This window comes from Stegostoma tigrinum, chromosome 2 (genome assembly GCF_030684315.1).
Source record: "Stegostoma tigrinum isolate sSteTig4 chromosome 2, sSteTig4.hap1, whole genome shotgun sequence".
Taxonomy (NCBI): domain Eukaryota; kingdom Metazoa; phylum Chordata; class Chondrichthyes; order Orectolobiformes; family Stegostomatidae; genus Stegostoma; species Stegostoma tigrinum.
This window is the reverse complement of record NC_081355.1, coordinates 5628466-5643545: the sequence shown is the minus strand read 5'-3', so window position 1 is coordinate 5643545 and position 15080 is coordinate 5628466. Positions and strand designations below refer to the sequence as shown.

The window sequence follows — 15080 nt, the reverse complement described above, 5'->3', positions numbered from 1 at the left end:
TGACCAAAAATAGCTTGTCAGAAACCTGGCCTACATGTGACTCCAGGCCTGACAGCAATGTGGCTGACTCTTCTCTGCATGCTGGGCATTTAGAAATGGACTATAAGTACTGGCCCAACCAGCAACACGCACATCCCGTGAATGAATTAACATAAAGAATTTAAACATAACTTACAGAGGGACAAAAACGGAAAGCTGATCAGAAAAACCTAGTTAAATCTACAGGTGACAATATAGTTTGGGCGAGGGATTATCACCCAATGTGACAGTGTAAGAAAATATCTTTGTCATTTATGTCTTCAAAGGATGCATTGGTAGGGTTGGTGGATTAACCGACAGACCTAAATATGGAATGTCTGGGCACATGGACACTGGTCTAAGTCAACCAAATGCTGTGATATACAAATAATTAGAAGGGGAAAGAGTTTGGAGATGGGTCAGTCAAAAGATTCATGCTTAGATTGTTTGAAGGGGCAATGATGATGGTGCTTTGAAAATAGAGGGTTAATAGACCCTGTGGGGAGGGAGATATTTATCCTGCTTATGAGTAATGAGGGAATGGCGATGTGATAGACAAGAGAGGAATTTAAATAAGGTAAAGTTTGCCATAGACAATAACGTGTGAAGCTGGATGAACACAGCAGGCCAAGCAGCATCTCAGGAGCACAAAAGCTGATGTTTCGGGCCTAGACCCTTCATTAGAGCTCTGATGAAAGGTCTAGGCCCCTAACGTTAGCTTTTGTGCTCCTGAGATGCTGCTTGGCCTGATGTGTTCATCCAGCTTCACACACTGTTAGCTTGGATTCTCCAGCATCTGCAGTTCCCATTATCTCTAAAGTTTGCCATAGTCCCACTCTCTCATTCGAGAGACAACTGGTTGTGGTTTAGCCTGAGGGTCAGGCACACCTTAGCTGAGGGGAGAGGTTGAGAAGGTGGGACCTTCAAAATAACCTCAGCCCTTGCATGAATTAAACCCATGCTGTTGTACTGAATTGAAATGAATGAGCACATGGAGAGATAATGAGAAATCAGAGAAAGACACCATCACTTCATATAGAATAGTGCTACAATTCTTTATCCCATTACACCTTTCCCTGCCTTTCGTCATGGTGAACGCAGTTTCTGGATTTGTCAATGCACATATTTCTCCCTATTAACTCTGTGGAAAGTCCCAAAGTTGCAACGATTTGTCACGATCAGTCTGATTAATATTTATTTGACTGCATGAGACACTAAAAACAGTTCTAACAGTGCCTCGAGGAAATGTGTCACGTTAGGAAAGGATAGAATTCATTCCTGATGCCTAGTGTTTCTATCTAGGTTTAGAGAACAACTAAACATTAAGTATGGAGTTGCATTTTACTTGCATCATTATGAGTAGAAATATTATTCACCTGCTTGTGATGTAGCTGAAAGCAAGCTGCCTCGAGATGTCGCCTAATTCCAAGAACCCAAGGAATTTGAGAAGTAACAGGTCATTTGGCCAACTCCGTATGTCCCATCATTCCACATGGTCTTTTGCTTCAATCACATACGCCTTCTATTTAGAACATCCTTCCAGATTCTCTCAAACTTTTCTCAACGAATCCTAACCCAAACATAACGATTTCTTAACTAACATTTTCTCAGCTATTACAACCAAATAAGCAAATATTTAACTAAATTTATTTAACTGACATTCATTCTATCCTGGTTACTTGTCAGCTCCATTCTCCATCGTGGTCCTACTATGATCTTCCTGACCTCGGCCTGCTATATGGTTCCAATCACGTTCCACTCAGTCTCTAGGAACAATATTTCATCTTCCTATTGATCCTTAGCATTGTCTCAAACAGCTACAGATCTAACACAGAGCTTCCACTTTCCCTCAGTCAGCAAGGTAGGATGGGTACAACACGTGTAACAAACTGAGTTAAAAACATGCTGGAAGAAAGGAAAGGGAGAATGGACAGAAAAAGAAAAAGTGTGTTAAAGCATTTTTGGGGAGTTGCTGGAAACGAGTAGTGGGGTTTGGTACTCCCATGGGTTGTGAGCACTACTGGTAAATTTGCTGCCCGTCCCGAATTGCCCTTGAACTGAGTGGCTTGTTCCACCATTTCAGAGGACATATTGCTGTTGGCCTGGAGTCACATGCAAGCCAGACCAGGTTAGGACAGGAGATTTACTTACCTAAAAGACATTAACAAAGTATTTGGGTTTTCACTGTAATCTTGTAGTTTCATGATCACGTGACTGTGAAACATCTTCTAAATATGCCTTTTCCATCCAGTCTACCTTTACTTAAAACCTCTTTGTTGCTAAGATTGGGAGTATCCAATCAGTTAAATCTGCTGCTTCCCTCTATTTCACTGGCCCAGAAGGCCCAGCATTGTCTCAAGTTCCTTTCGACTCATTGCCTGAACTCATTTCCCAAATTGCTCTCTGAACTTACTCAGATCTTTTCCAAGCTCAACTTCAGGAAACCCATCTTTGGCTCCCTGAATCCCATTCCTACTAAACTGCCAGTCATCGGACTTCACCACCTGCTTCCTGAATTAGCTGATACCCTTTACAGTTCTCTGTGCATGTCAGAATTCCTCTAATCATGGTTTCACTACACTATTAAGAAAGCTCTTAGCAAAGACACAACTGGTATTCTGAGAGACTGTGACAGATGTAAACCTCACGTCAATTAGATGGTACAACTCTGAAATAAAGAAAAGGCTGGAAATTCTCAGCGGGCCAGGCAGATGTTGTACAAGGTAATGAAGTCGCATTAAGCTCCACTCCATCTGGAGTGACATACCTGGCTCTCGATCATCTGAAGTAATTATGCCTAACTAGTGAAAAAACTTGTATCTATTCCAGTTACACAATAAACATTTCTGAAGAAGGGTCTAGACCCGAAACATTAGCTTTTCTCCTCCTCTGATGCTGCTTGGCGTGCTGTGTTCATTCAGCTCTACACCTTGTTATCTCACAATAACCTACAGCTTGTTATATATGACAAACGCCTCTTGTTGAGACTCACCAGATGTCAATCCTCTACCACAAATAATTAGAGAGGCCCTTGGACTCAGTGTAGACAGGGGTGGATTGCCTGGGCAATGTTACTTTGGAACATTAAAAAAAACAGAAAGTGCTGGAGGAGCTCAGAAGGTCTAGCAATTTCCGCAGAGAGAAAACAGAGTTAATGCTTTGGTTCCAATGACTGTTCTTTAGAATCGGTCAAAATGTTATTTTGATTTGAGAGGGTCTCTGCTTACCTTATGCAGGATTGGGTTAACCATTAGTTTGTGTTTTTGTTAGAGGTACATTATAGGCTGTTTAACCCAATTTTGTTGACTAAACATTTAAAAGAGTTTGACAGGTGGCAATAAACTATCCGAAACAGAAGCTGCCAGCAGTTGGTAACCAGAATGCAGTATGACAGCAACTACTCACCGGGATTGTGTGTATGTGTGCGTGTGTGTGTGCTTGTACGTGTGTGCAGGTATGTATTTGGCATGTTACTGACTGTGGTACGAATAGTGACTGGGTGATGGGGCAAAATCAATTTTAAGTCGTCAACAGGGAGCATGGGCAATGAAGACAAGACTCACAGCTGCAGAGATTAGATCAGATGAGCTCCCTCTCTATTTATTTATTTCTTAAAGCTTTTTAAAGCAATAATTGCTTGGTAGTAGACAGACTTTGTTAAAAAGAAACAGAGTCAAGGTTTTTGGTTTTGAATTCATCAGGACTGAAACACAAGAAAACCAAATGGAGATAGGGAACCACAATTGATAGAGTATGAGATGATGATGTTGGTTGCTTGGATAATGATTGGCATAGCAGGAACTGTCAATCTTACTTGATTTATTAAGTTCAAACTGGGCAAGGTATTGTTTATTGGTCAGGGTGCTGCTACAGGGATGGGAGTGAATGTCTCTTTTTTCAAAAGTTTCTTTAGTCTCCAGGGTCCAGGTGAACCTCAATGGCAGCTGCCACTCCTGGTATTGGTGCTGAACTGCTGTAGGACGGGAACTCGTCTTGCACAGGACAACAGTTAATTCATGAACTGTCACTAATATAATGGTGGCAGAAACCCAGGTACCCCTCCACTCTATCCAACTATGTGTGTTTGAGACCCTGATTGACCACCAATACCAGGACATTAACTTGAAAGACAAAATTTCTGCCTATGTCTTCAGATCATCATGAATGCTCTGATTAGGTCCCTGATTCTTCATCAGTACGTTAATGGGTCATTGCACCTTGAAATGTTAACTCTCTTTCTCTGCAAAGATGATTTCTGATTCCTGAGTATTTTGAGCATTATCTATTTCTAAAAAGCATGCACCTATCACCACCTTTTGGTGGCCCTCCGCCCACCTGACTTATCTGCAGCTCTCTGGGGTCCCCACATTCAGTCCTGAAGAAAGGTAATACCCAAGACATTGACCTCTCCTCCTCCAGATGCTTGCTGTGTTTTTCCAGCCTCCTGTCTGTCGACTTTGTATTCTTGCCCTTCTTAGCTTGTCTGTAACCTGTAACATGTTTGACCACACTGTCCTCCTCCAAAGTCTCTTCACCATCACTGGGACTGAACTTGCTGTGGTCCATTGTAACCTATTTAACTGGATCCAGAGAATCATTTGCAATTGTCTTCCTTGCTCTCTCTGCACTGTCAACTCAGATGATCACAAGTGTCACAGCCTCACCACCCCTCCTGTTTCTTACCTCCATGGTAAGCCTCAGCAGTGTCCTCAAAAACACAGCATTTTCCAAATGTTTCCACTGTTGGCCACCTCATCCCATTTGCCTAACCTGTGCAGGAATGATGGGCTTCCTCTGTCACTGTCATAATTCTGTGATACAGTATCTTCAGCCTTCATTAGAAAATTAATTCACCACCCACCAGTGCCACTCCCTCCCTTTGACAACGTTAAGCACCTGAATTAGACTGTTTGCAATCTTGGTGCCATTTCTGCCTTAGCCGAACTAACGATCTCACCCATGCTATCCCAAAAGCGCTCATGTTCACCTCCGTTACATTATTCTTTCTGTCACTGCTTATTCACTATTGGAAACCCTCATCGACACCTTTGTTACATTAGACTTGACTAATCTAATGCATTCCTGTCCAACTTACACCTCTGATACTTTCTAAGCCTGAGGTTATCCAAACTCTGTTGTTCATCTGTTCCCTCAAACTCTGTTCATTCCTCCACTCTCTTTGCCTATTACCCCTCCCACTGGTCACCAACCTGCACTGACTCCAAATTAAGCAATGCCATTAATTTTACATTTAAATCCTCATCCATTTCTTGCCCCCCAAGTACCTCTCCAGCCTCACCCATCTTTTTGAAATTTGCTCTGAAAGCCTCTGAAATACTTGTATCCCTCTAATACTTGTCTTTTGAGCATCTTCAATTTCCTGGGGTATAAGTTCTCAAATTCTTTTCATACGCCTCTCTACCTGTCTATCTTATTCCCCTTTTAAGGGCACTCTTTAAAACCCGTCTCCTCTACCAGATATTTGGTCAGGTGCCCTAATAGCTCCTTTCTGAGCTTCACGTCTGATTTTAGTTTCTAACGAGGTTGTGAAGAACCTTACATGTTTGACCATGTTAAGCATGCCAAATAAATACAAGTCTCAGAGATAATGGGAACTGCAGATGCTGGAGATTCCAAGATAATAAAATGTGAGGCTGGATGAACACAGCAGGCCAAGCAGCATCTCAGGAGCACAAAAGCTGACGTTTCGGGCCTAGATCCTTCATCAGAGAGGGGGATGGGGGGAGGGAACTGGAATAAATAGGGAGAGAGGGGGAGGCGGACCGAAGATGGAGAGTAAAGAAGATAGGTGGAGAGAGTGTAGGTGGGGAGGTAGGGAGGGGACAGATCAAGGAGGTGTGATGAGGTTAGGAGGTAGCTGGGGGTGCGGCTTGGGGTGGGAGGAAGGGATGGGTGAGAGGAAGAACCGGTTAGGGAGGCAGAGACAGGTTGGACTGGTTTTGGGATGCAGTGGGTGGGGGGGAAGAGCTGGGCTGGTTGTGTGGTGCAGTGGGGGGAGGGGATGAACTGGGCTGGTTTAGGGATGTAGTAGGGGAAGGGGAGATTTTGAAACTGGTGAAGTCCACATTGATACCATATGGCTGCAGGGTTCCCAGGCGGAATATGAGTTGCTGTTCCTGCAACCTTCGGGTGGCATCATTGTGGCACTGCAGGAGGCCCATGATGGACATGTCATCAAGAGAATGGGAGGGGGAGTGGAAATGGTTTGCGACTGGGAGGTGCAGTTGTTTGTTGCGAACTGAGCGGAGGTGTTCTGCAAAGCGGTCCCCAAGCCTCCGCTTGGTTTCCCCAATGTAGAGGAAGCCACACCGGGTACAGTGGATGCAGTATACCACATTGGCAGATGTTCCACATTAAGCAGAGGTTCACCTGCACATCTGCCAATGTGGTATACTGCATCCACTGTACCCGGTGTGGCTTCCTCTACATTGGGGAAACCAAGCGGAGGCTTGGAGACCGCTTTGCAGAACACCTCCGCTCAGTTCACAACAAACAACTGCACCTCCCAGTCGCAAACCATTTCCACTCCCCCTCCCATTCTTTAGATGACATGTCCATCATGGGCCTCCTGCAGTGCCACAATGATGCCACCCGAACGTTGCAGGAACAGCAACTCATATTCCGCCTGGGAACACTGCAGCCTAATGGTATCAATGTGGACTTCACCAGTTTCAAAATCTCCCCTTCCCCTACTACATCCCTAAACCAGCCCAGTTCATCCCCTCCCCCCACTGCACCACACAACCAGCCCAGCTCTTCCCCCCCACCCACTGTATCCCAAAACCAGTCCAACCTGTCTCTGCCTCCCTAACCGGTTCTTCCTCTCACCCATCCCTTCCTCCCACCCCAAGCCGCACCCCCAGCTACCTACTAACCTCATCCCACCTCCTTGACCTGTCCGTCTTCCCTGGACTGACCTATCCCCTCCCTACCTCCCCACCTACACTCTCTCCACCTATCTTCTTTACTCTCCATCTTTGGTCCGCCTCCCCCTCTCTCCCTATTTATTCCAGTTCCCTCCCCCCATCCCCCTCTCTGATGAAGGGTCTAGGCCCGAAACGTCAGCTTTTGTGCTCCTGAGATGCTGCTTGGCCTGCTGTGTTCATCCAGCCTCACATTTTATTATCATCAAATAAATACAAGTTGTTGATGCAGTGTTCACTGTTCTTGAATTTACCTGTGTGAGTTTGCCCTGTAAATTAATTTACCACACAGTTCCAAACTAGTGTCATTGCTGCGAGTCTCATTAAATTTATAAAATGTACAACTTTGTTAATGGAACTTTTGTGCAATGTGACTTTACAGAAGAGAGGATGCAGGGTAAACCAGTAACGGGAATGATTCACAGGGAAATTTGGAGGCAGTGTCCTGTGTTACATTCTGCTGAAGGTCTCTTGCAATGATGTGGAGGCACCAGTGTTAGACTAGCCTTTAGAGCACAGCCCCTATGTCAGGTGGACACTTTACCTTCCAAAGGAGCTGTGCTCCAAAAACTTGTGATTTCAAATAAATCTGGTGGACGATAACCTGGCGATGTGTGGCTTCTAACTTTGTCACTTGCAGCTTCTTCATGGCTGTGTGATCACTCTGCCCATCTCTAAGGCTTAACAAACTGAGTAGATCATTCTGGTAAACCAAAGGCACCAGATTACACATGCAATGTCCCACAAGCTGAAATCTCTACGAACAACAGATGTGAACATGGTAATGGGCAAGGGAAGGACTAAGAGGCAATGTGGTGTAAAATGGTATTCAATTAGAGGTATGGAGAGTATCCAAAAGGGATGAAACAATGGGAAAATGGACAAGAAAAATGCCTTTAATTAATTCCAAAACCAAAAAAGGTTCACAAACACATATTGACAAAACTTTGTTCCTAATCTATGGTCTTTGTATCAATTCATACAAACTTATGAGCAAGCAGCAAGGCTTCGCTACTTGAACCTTTGAGCTTGCTCTGCCCTTCAATAAGATCATGACTAATCTGATTTTAACCTCAACTCTACTTTCCTGAATATCCCAAGTAATATTCATCCCCTTCCCCAATTTTGTCTATTTGTTCATTTCTCCATCTTTTGACCTTTCCATCTTTTTCTACCTCTCTTTCCATCTATTCAACATCTAATATTTATTTCTGCCTTTCCCTCCATCTCTGACTCTCTCTCTCCCCCTCTCCAATTTGTAGGGTGCTATAAAAGTCTAAACCACTACCAAGCAGTCTGTGACTGCAATTGCCTATTTTGCATAAAATGTTGTCAATGACGAATTCTTATGGGCAAGCCTGACACAAAAATGCATTGACTAACGTATGGATGACAGAGTAACACAAATGCCAACAAAACCATCATGATGCTTCCAACAAAAGAAAATTATATACTTATTTTAGGGAAAGCCTCGGTGAGAGTTAACAAAGATGCCAGGAAAGGCTATCATTCAACTTTCAAACTCCACAACTGGTGACTGGGAGAAAAAAAAATGCAGTGTCTCCCATTTTACTTTGGAACAGGAAAAGCATCAGTTCTTACCTTGTGAATTTTTTGCTGAAGAAATTAAAAGATTTTAGCTCTGATCTGTCGAAAGCAAGCGTCTCTTTGCTTGTAACAGGTCCCCTACGTCGAAGCTGGTAGCAAAACAGTCACCATGAACAGTCAACTCTGCGGTTCCTCAATGCAGCTGCCTCTGAACTGATTCAAAACCTTTTGACAGTCAAATCGACTTTCTATGGCAAGAGATCTCGGAAGAAAAGCCAATCAGAGCAAACAGTATTTTCAAAGTTGGTGGGAGAGTGGAGTGGGGTGGGGGTCGGGGCAAGTTTTCCTTTTCAGTGACACAAATTACATTCAGAAATACATGAACTGCAGCCAACAGTAATACTGATGCAGATACTAAACAAATGATGATGCAAACACAAGCTAGCATGGGGGGGTGGTGGTGGGGAACTGAAAGAACAAAGGGACCTACTTCACGTTTATGCATTTGCAAGTCAAGTGAAGGCAACATTTGTTACTCCAGTTACTACATCTTTAGTACTCAAAGACAGCCACAAAAAAATCAGCCCTGGAACCCATCACGTTCTCAAACATTTGTTACGAATGTCATCCAATTTTCAAGACTTTTTTTCTAAATGTCCTTTCATTATTTTTCTATTCAGTGCAGAAGTCTCAAGTGGAAAACGAAGGAAGTTGACTTCAGTGTTTTCTGGCGTTTCATTAACAGTCAATAGAACAAAGGACTGCCATTAAGTATAACAAGATTTTAAGAATGAGACATTGTTCCGAAAAGATGATCAATTAGGAGGGAAATTACTTTTAAGATAATACAGATTGATTTTTGTGGTAACATTGTTAAAATTGTTCCCTATTTGAACTGTGAGAAAGAAAAAATTCCCATTTCCTCCAGAGAGCTGATTCTCTCTTCTGAAAGTGTTAGTGGAAAACAGCGATGTATTGTTCCAGATGGGTCAAAATTCACATAATGACCTCTGAATGTGGTGTAGCCAGATGGTGATGGTTGATTTTTTAAAAACTTTCCTTTATTGACTGAACACTTTTATCTTCCCTTTGCACTATTAAGCCACCCCATTTTTCCTAGTCTTTCTTTCCCTCATATGCTATGTTCTCAATAAGTATCCAGCTGTTTAGCAGTCCAGGCAATCTATCTCCACATGCCTGACTGATCTAGCAGAAAGGACAGTCTCCCCTTGTCCCTCCCACTCTGAAGACCCCCAGCCCCTCACAAAATGGCTGGGTGGTCTTCTGCTCCAGAACGCCCTCTGTGCAGTTGAAGTTAAGTAATAATTACCAGAACAAATTGAATAGCGGTTTATCCTGGGCTCTTCTTTTCATTGTGAAAATGGAAGGATTGGAGGAACAAGACCAACTGTGGCTCCCTACAATGCAGCGTAGAAATAGATTTGATACAGTCACCGTGCAGACAAGTATAAGGGCACAGTAAAACAAAATCCAGACACGTTTGCATTGGAAAACCAGGAGAGGACTGGAGATGGCAGGGGATGGCATAAATCTCAGCCAGAATTCACAGCAGTTGTAAAATATTGAAAGATCGCTTTATTTTATTACACCTGAATGAGTTAAGAGTCTGAAAGCTTGTGATTTCAAATAAACCGGTTGGACTATAACCTGGTGTCATGCGATTTCTAACTTTATTTTATTGGGCAGGGATCTGAAATGCTGCCAGAAATCCTTCGGACGAAGTGACTATTTCTGAACCAATTTGAGATCTTGAGCAGGACGGAAATCCTGAACAAAACCAATCATCATCTTGTATTGTTGATTTAGTTAGAAGCTTCTGAGATTAACTGAACTTGGTTCTGCAATTTGCGCAGACTCAGTTATCAAGGCTTCTTAATCGGAATGTAGGAAATGGGAGCAAGAGTAGGCCATTTGGCTCCTTCAGTCACTCAATAATATCATGGCAGACCTTCTGCTCAAACCCATTTTCCTGCCTTATTCTCATATCTCTCAATTTCCTCAAAATTGAGTGATCTCTGTCTTGAATACATTCAATAAATGAGCAGCCTGAGCTCTGTGGGTTGGAGAATTCAAAAGATTCACAGCTCTCTGATTGAAGAAATTTCTCCTCATTTCTGCTCTAAATAACCAAACCTGTAATTCTCTTCTCCCTGGTAGACTGTCAGTTCCTACCCTGTCAAATGTTGATGAAGCCATTTTACAACTATATAGGACAATTTTAATTCAGGAAGCATGGTTAAGAAGCAGTTTTTATCTCTATTCGAGTTCACCATTAACATCTAGGATAGAACGAAAATCTTTGCAACAAATTGAATGAACACATATTATGTATATTTTTCTGAGAGACCTATTTCTCTCTTTCCAAGTTGAGTGATAATTCACATTGAAAGACATTTCTTTTGAAAGTGACATTCCTTTTAGCTAAATAAACTGGCTTTCTATGAAGCAGCCATTTCTGTTTTAAACTCTTATTTCAAGGAAAATTTCATATTATTGGTTTGTTCTCCAGAACATAGTTGTGTTAAAGTCTGGTGGCAACTTGTATGGTATTTGTGGCCTATGGGCTGCTTAATCTCTACATTGCTGCAAGTCTACAACTGGTATGTTTACAGCTTTTTAAAAATATTTCTTCAATTACAAAGTGTCTCCACACATCAAACATTTAGGCTTCACAAGTCTACCTCTGGAAGTTAAGCTCTCAAGCCTGCTACCCAATCAAGCACAGTAAATTTAGATCAGGGAACATAGGAACTCACTCAAATAAAAAAAAAATCAAATCATTGAGTACCGCAGCAATGAAGCTTCATTGTTTCATTTTCCTGTGGAGTAAAGGTCTGGGGGATATTTGTAATTCTTGTTCCCTTTCAGCGACGTGTACTTCTGTAGCCATACTGAAAGCAGATCAAAAAGAATTTTATGCAGAAATGTAATTTCCTTGTTTGTAGCTTGAATATGTTGGTGAATGTTTCATTGTGTCTATGACTGAAAAGTAGCTCAAAATGGTAAAATCATTTATCAATGGTTATTTGGCATTTTTCTGGATAATACACAATACTCCAGTATTCCCTGAAAATGGTGGTTACTGTAGGAACTGACGGAAACTATTTTTCTTTGTTTTCAAGCACATTAGTGTCCATAATTCTGAAAGGTATCATCATGCTGCTGATGTAAGGCATCATCCAGAGGAAAGTGACATGCCCTAAACCTCAAACCTCCATAAGGATAAGGTTCCTGCAGTGAGGAACAACACAGCCTGGGCCCAGGGAACATCAGGGATTTGGGACACAGTCCAAGTTGGTGTTCTCTGTATTGCTCATGTTGCGTAGCAAAATCTGACCAAGGGATGGATGAACTTTCTACCAACGATAGGACCGCTACCCCAACCCCATACCTCCATTCCACCCAGTTAGAGTCGACAGAACCGCTACACCAACCCCATACCTCCATTCCACCCAGTTAAGAGTCGACAGAACCGCTACACCAACCCCATACCTCCATTCCACCCAGTTAGAGTCGACAGAACCGCTACACCAACCCCATACCTCCATTCAACCCAGTTAGAGTCAACCTTCAGTTTCACAAACATGCCAATGGCCATTTCCTGCCTTCCTTGCAAGTTTTGCCTGATACACGTAGGACAGACTCAATGGGCAGCACTGTGACTCAATGGGCAGCACTGTGACTCAACGGGCAGCACTATCTGCATCACAGCACCAGAGACCTCAGTTCAGCCTTGGGTGGTTGTCCATGAGGAGTTTGCACATTTCCCCTCTGTCTGTGTGGGTTTCTTCCCACACTGCAAAGATGAACAGGCTAGGTGGTTTAGGAAATAAGGGTTACAGAGATACAGCAGAGGAGGTGGGGGGTAGGTCAGGGTGGGATTCTCTTCAGATGGTCCATGCAGACTCAATGGGCTGAATGGCCTGTTTCCACAATGTGGTGATTCTATGATTCTATTTTATGATCAGACGTTTCCACATTCACTGGAAGGATTTGTGGCATTTCAAATCGCTTTTGTTTGCTTCCCGAGGAACTTATGAAACACAGGAATAAATGGGTAGGCCATTCAGCCCCTTGAACCTGTTCCAGAGAGATCAGAGCGATCTGTTTCTTAACTTTATCCACCTGCTCTGCCTCCTTTTCCTAGTTTGCTCTTGACGAGCAATAATCTATCATCGAATTTGGAGTTACCATATTAAACTTTGGATGTGGGAGCAATACACAATTATCACTCTTTGAAAGCAGTAATGTTTCCCAATGTCTCTGCTGAGCAGCCTGCCTCTGAGTTTTGCTTTCTTTCTTTGGCCTCGTTGCCTCCGCCAGTAGCAGACCTTTCTGTGTCAATCCGAGTGTCACAGGATCTGAAGCAACCCAGAGACTATCAGTGAGCGAATAAATACCTCATTCATTAATTGCGCAATGCAAAAAAAAAGCAGAATAAAAAATACAGAAGAACCACAGATGCTGGAAATCAGATACAAAAACAGGAATTGCTGGAAAAGCTCAGCGGGTCTGGCAGCATCTGTGGAGAGAAATCAGAGTTAATGTTTCAGGTCCAGTGACCCTTCTTCAGAACTGGTGGTAACTATGAAAATGCGTTTTTATACAGAGGACAGGGTAGGCAGTAAGGAGCAACAGATAGGTGGGGATAGAGCCCGAAGAGAGACAGGAGAGCACTTGGACAGAAAAAGGAGTAGATAACAGTCGGGTTAGGAGAATGACTGGCTGCTAAGGAGACTATTTGTGGCTAACCATGGGCAGTGTGTAATAGCAGGTGCCTCCTCATGACTCCACCCTCAAGACCACTACCATCCAGGTGCCAAAGCAAAATCAGGCAATGTGCCTTAATGGCTACCACCAGGTGACTCTGACATCCAACATTATGAAATGCTTTCAGAGGTTATTAATGATCTCAAACAACGACAGGTCAGAGTACAGGAAGGAGATAGACAGCTTTGCGTCATGGTGTTAAAGAGTGCAATCTCTTCCCTCAATGTCAGCAAAATGAGGGTACTGGTCATCGACTTCAGGATGCAGAGTGGAGGACATGCCCCTTTCGGTTTCAATGCTGAGGGAGAGGTGGTTGACAGCTTCAAAGCTCCTTGGAGTAAATATCACAGTCTATTCTGGTCCATCCACATCGACACCACAGCTAAGAAAGCACACCAATGCCTCTGCTTCCTCAGAAGGCGAAGGAAATTCAGCATGTGCACAAAGACTTACCAATTTTTGTGGATGCACAATAGAAAACATCTTATCTGAATGCATTACAGTGTGCTACGGCAAGCTTTGCCCAAGACTGTAAGAAATTATAGTGAGTTGTGAACGCAGCCCAGTCCATTATGAAATCCAGCCTTCCTTCCACTGACTCTGTCTGCACTCCCCACTGCCTTGGAAAAGCAGCCAATATAATCAAAGATAAGTGATAATGGGAACTGCAGATGCTGGAGAATCCAAGATAATAAAATGTGAGGCTGGATGAACACAGCAGGCCCAGCAGCATCTCAGGAGCACAAAAGCTGACATTTCGGGCCTAGACCCGTCTAGGCCCGAAACGTCAGCTTTTGTGCTCCCGAGATGCTGCTGGGTCTGCTGTGTTCATCCAGCCTCACATTTTATTATATAATATAACCAAAGACACCTCCCACACCAGAAAACAAAGTGTGGAGCTGGATGAACACAGCAGGCCAAGCAGCATCTTAGGAGCTCCACCCTGTGGACAAACCTCAGGGGATCTCTCTCCCACTGCAACTCTCTTGTCTTCCTCCCACCTCAAGCCGCACATCCATTTCCTATCTACTAACCTCATCCCGCCTCCTTGACTTGTCCGTCCTCCCCGGGCTGACCTATCTCCTCCCTACCTCCCCACCTATCTTCTCCTTTATCCATCTTCGGTCCGCCTCCCCCTCTCTCCCTATTTATTTCAGAAAAGCTATTGTGGTCTTAAGGTGCTGCTTGGCCTGCTGTGTTCATCCAGCTCCACACTTTGTTATCTCGGATTATCCAGCATCTGCAGTTCCCATTATCTCTGATCACCTCCCACCCCAGTTATGTTCTCTTCCACCCTCTTCTGCAGGTCGAAGGTACAAAAGTTTGAAACACGAACCAGCAGATTTAAGAACAGCTTCTTCCCTGTTATTATCAGACTTATGAACGGACCTCTCAATTTTTTTAGAGTTCGTCTTTCTCTTTACCTTCTCTGTAGCTGTTACACTATATTCTGCATCCCGTTCTATTACCCTGATGTATTTTTGTATTGTATGATTTGTCTGGTTAGCATGCAAAACAATATTTTCACTGCATCTTTGTCTGTGACACTAACAAATCAAATATAATCAAATCACATCAGTCATAGGTCCCCCATATCAAAATGTGCTTTAACTCATCCCTCATGAGTTGGTCATCCAGACAATTATCACAGAACATAGAACAGTACAGCACAGTGTAGGCCCTTCGGCCCACAATGTTGAGCTGAACTTTTACCCCAAACCTAAGAGCAATCTCACCTCCGCTGCTACCTTGTACTATCATCCATATGCCTATCTATTA

The 15080-nt window shown here is 43.3% G+C and overlaps 1 protein-coding gene across 7 annotated transcripts in view; it reads right to left on the bottom strand.

The window, feature by feature from the left end:
- Window positions 1-15080, bottom strand: part of LOC125447505 (cadherin-20-like) — a 159208-nt gene that overhangs the window by 77877 nt on the left and 66251 nt on the right. For 2 of the 7 annotated variants that reach the window (XM_048521946.2, XM_048521978.2), the window contains exons 2-3: window positions 11320-11422; window positions 8565-8659 (exon numbers count right to left, since the gene is read on the bottom strand). The exons of 4 other annotated variants lie outside the window; for them this stretch is intronic. The gene's annotated coding sequence lies outside the window, so the exon portion shown is untranslated. The remainder of the gene's footprint in view (window positions 1-8564; window positions 8660-11319; window positions 11423-15080) is intronic. One more of the 7 variants, XM_048521962.2, reaches the window with a different exon arrangement.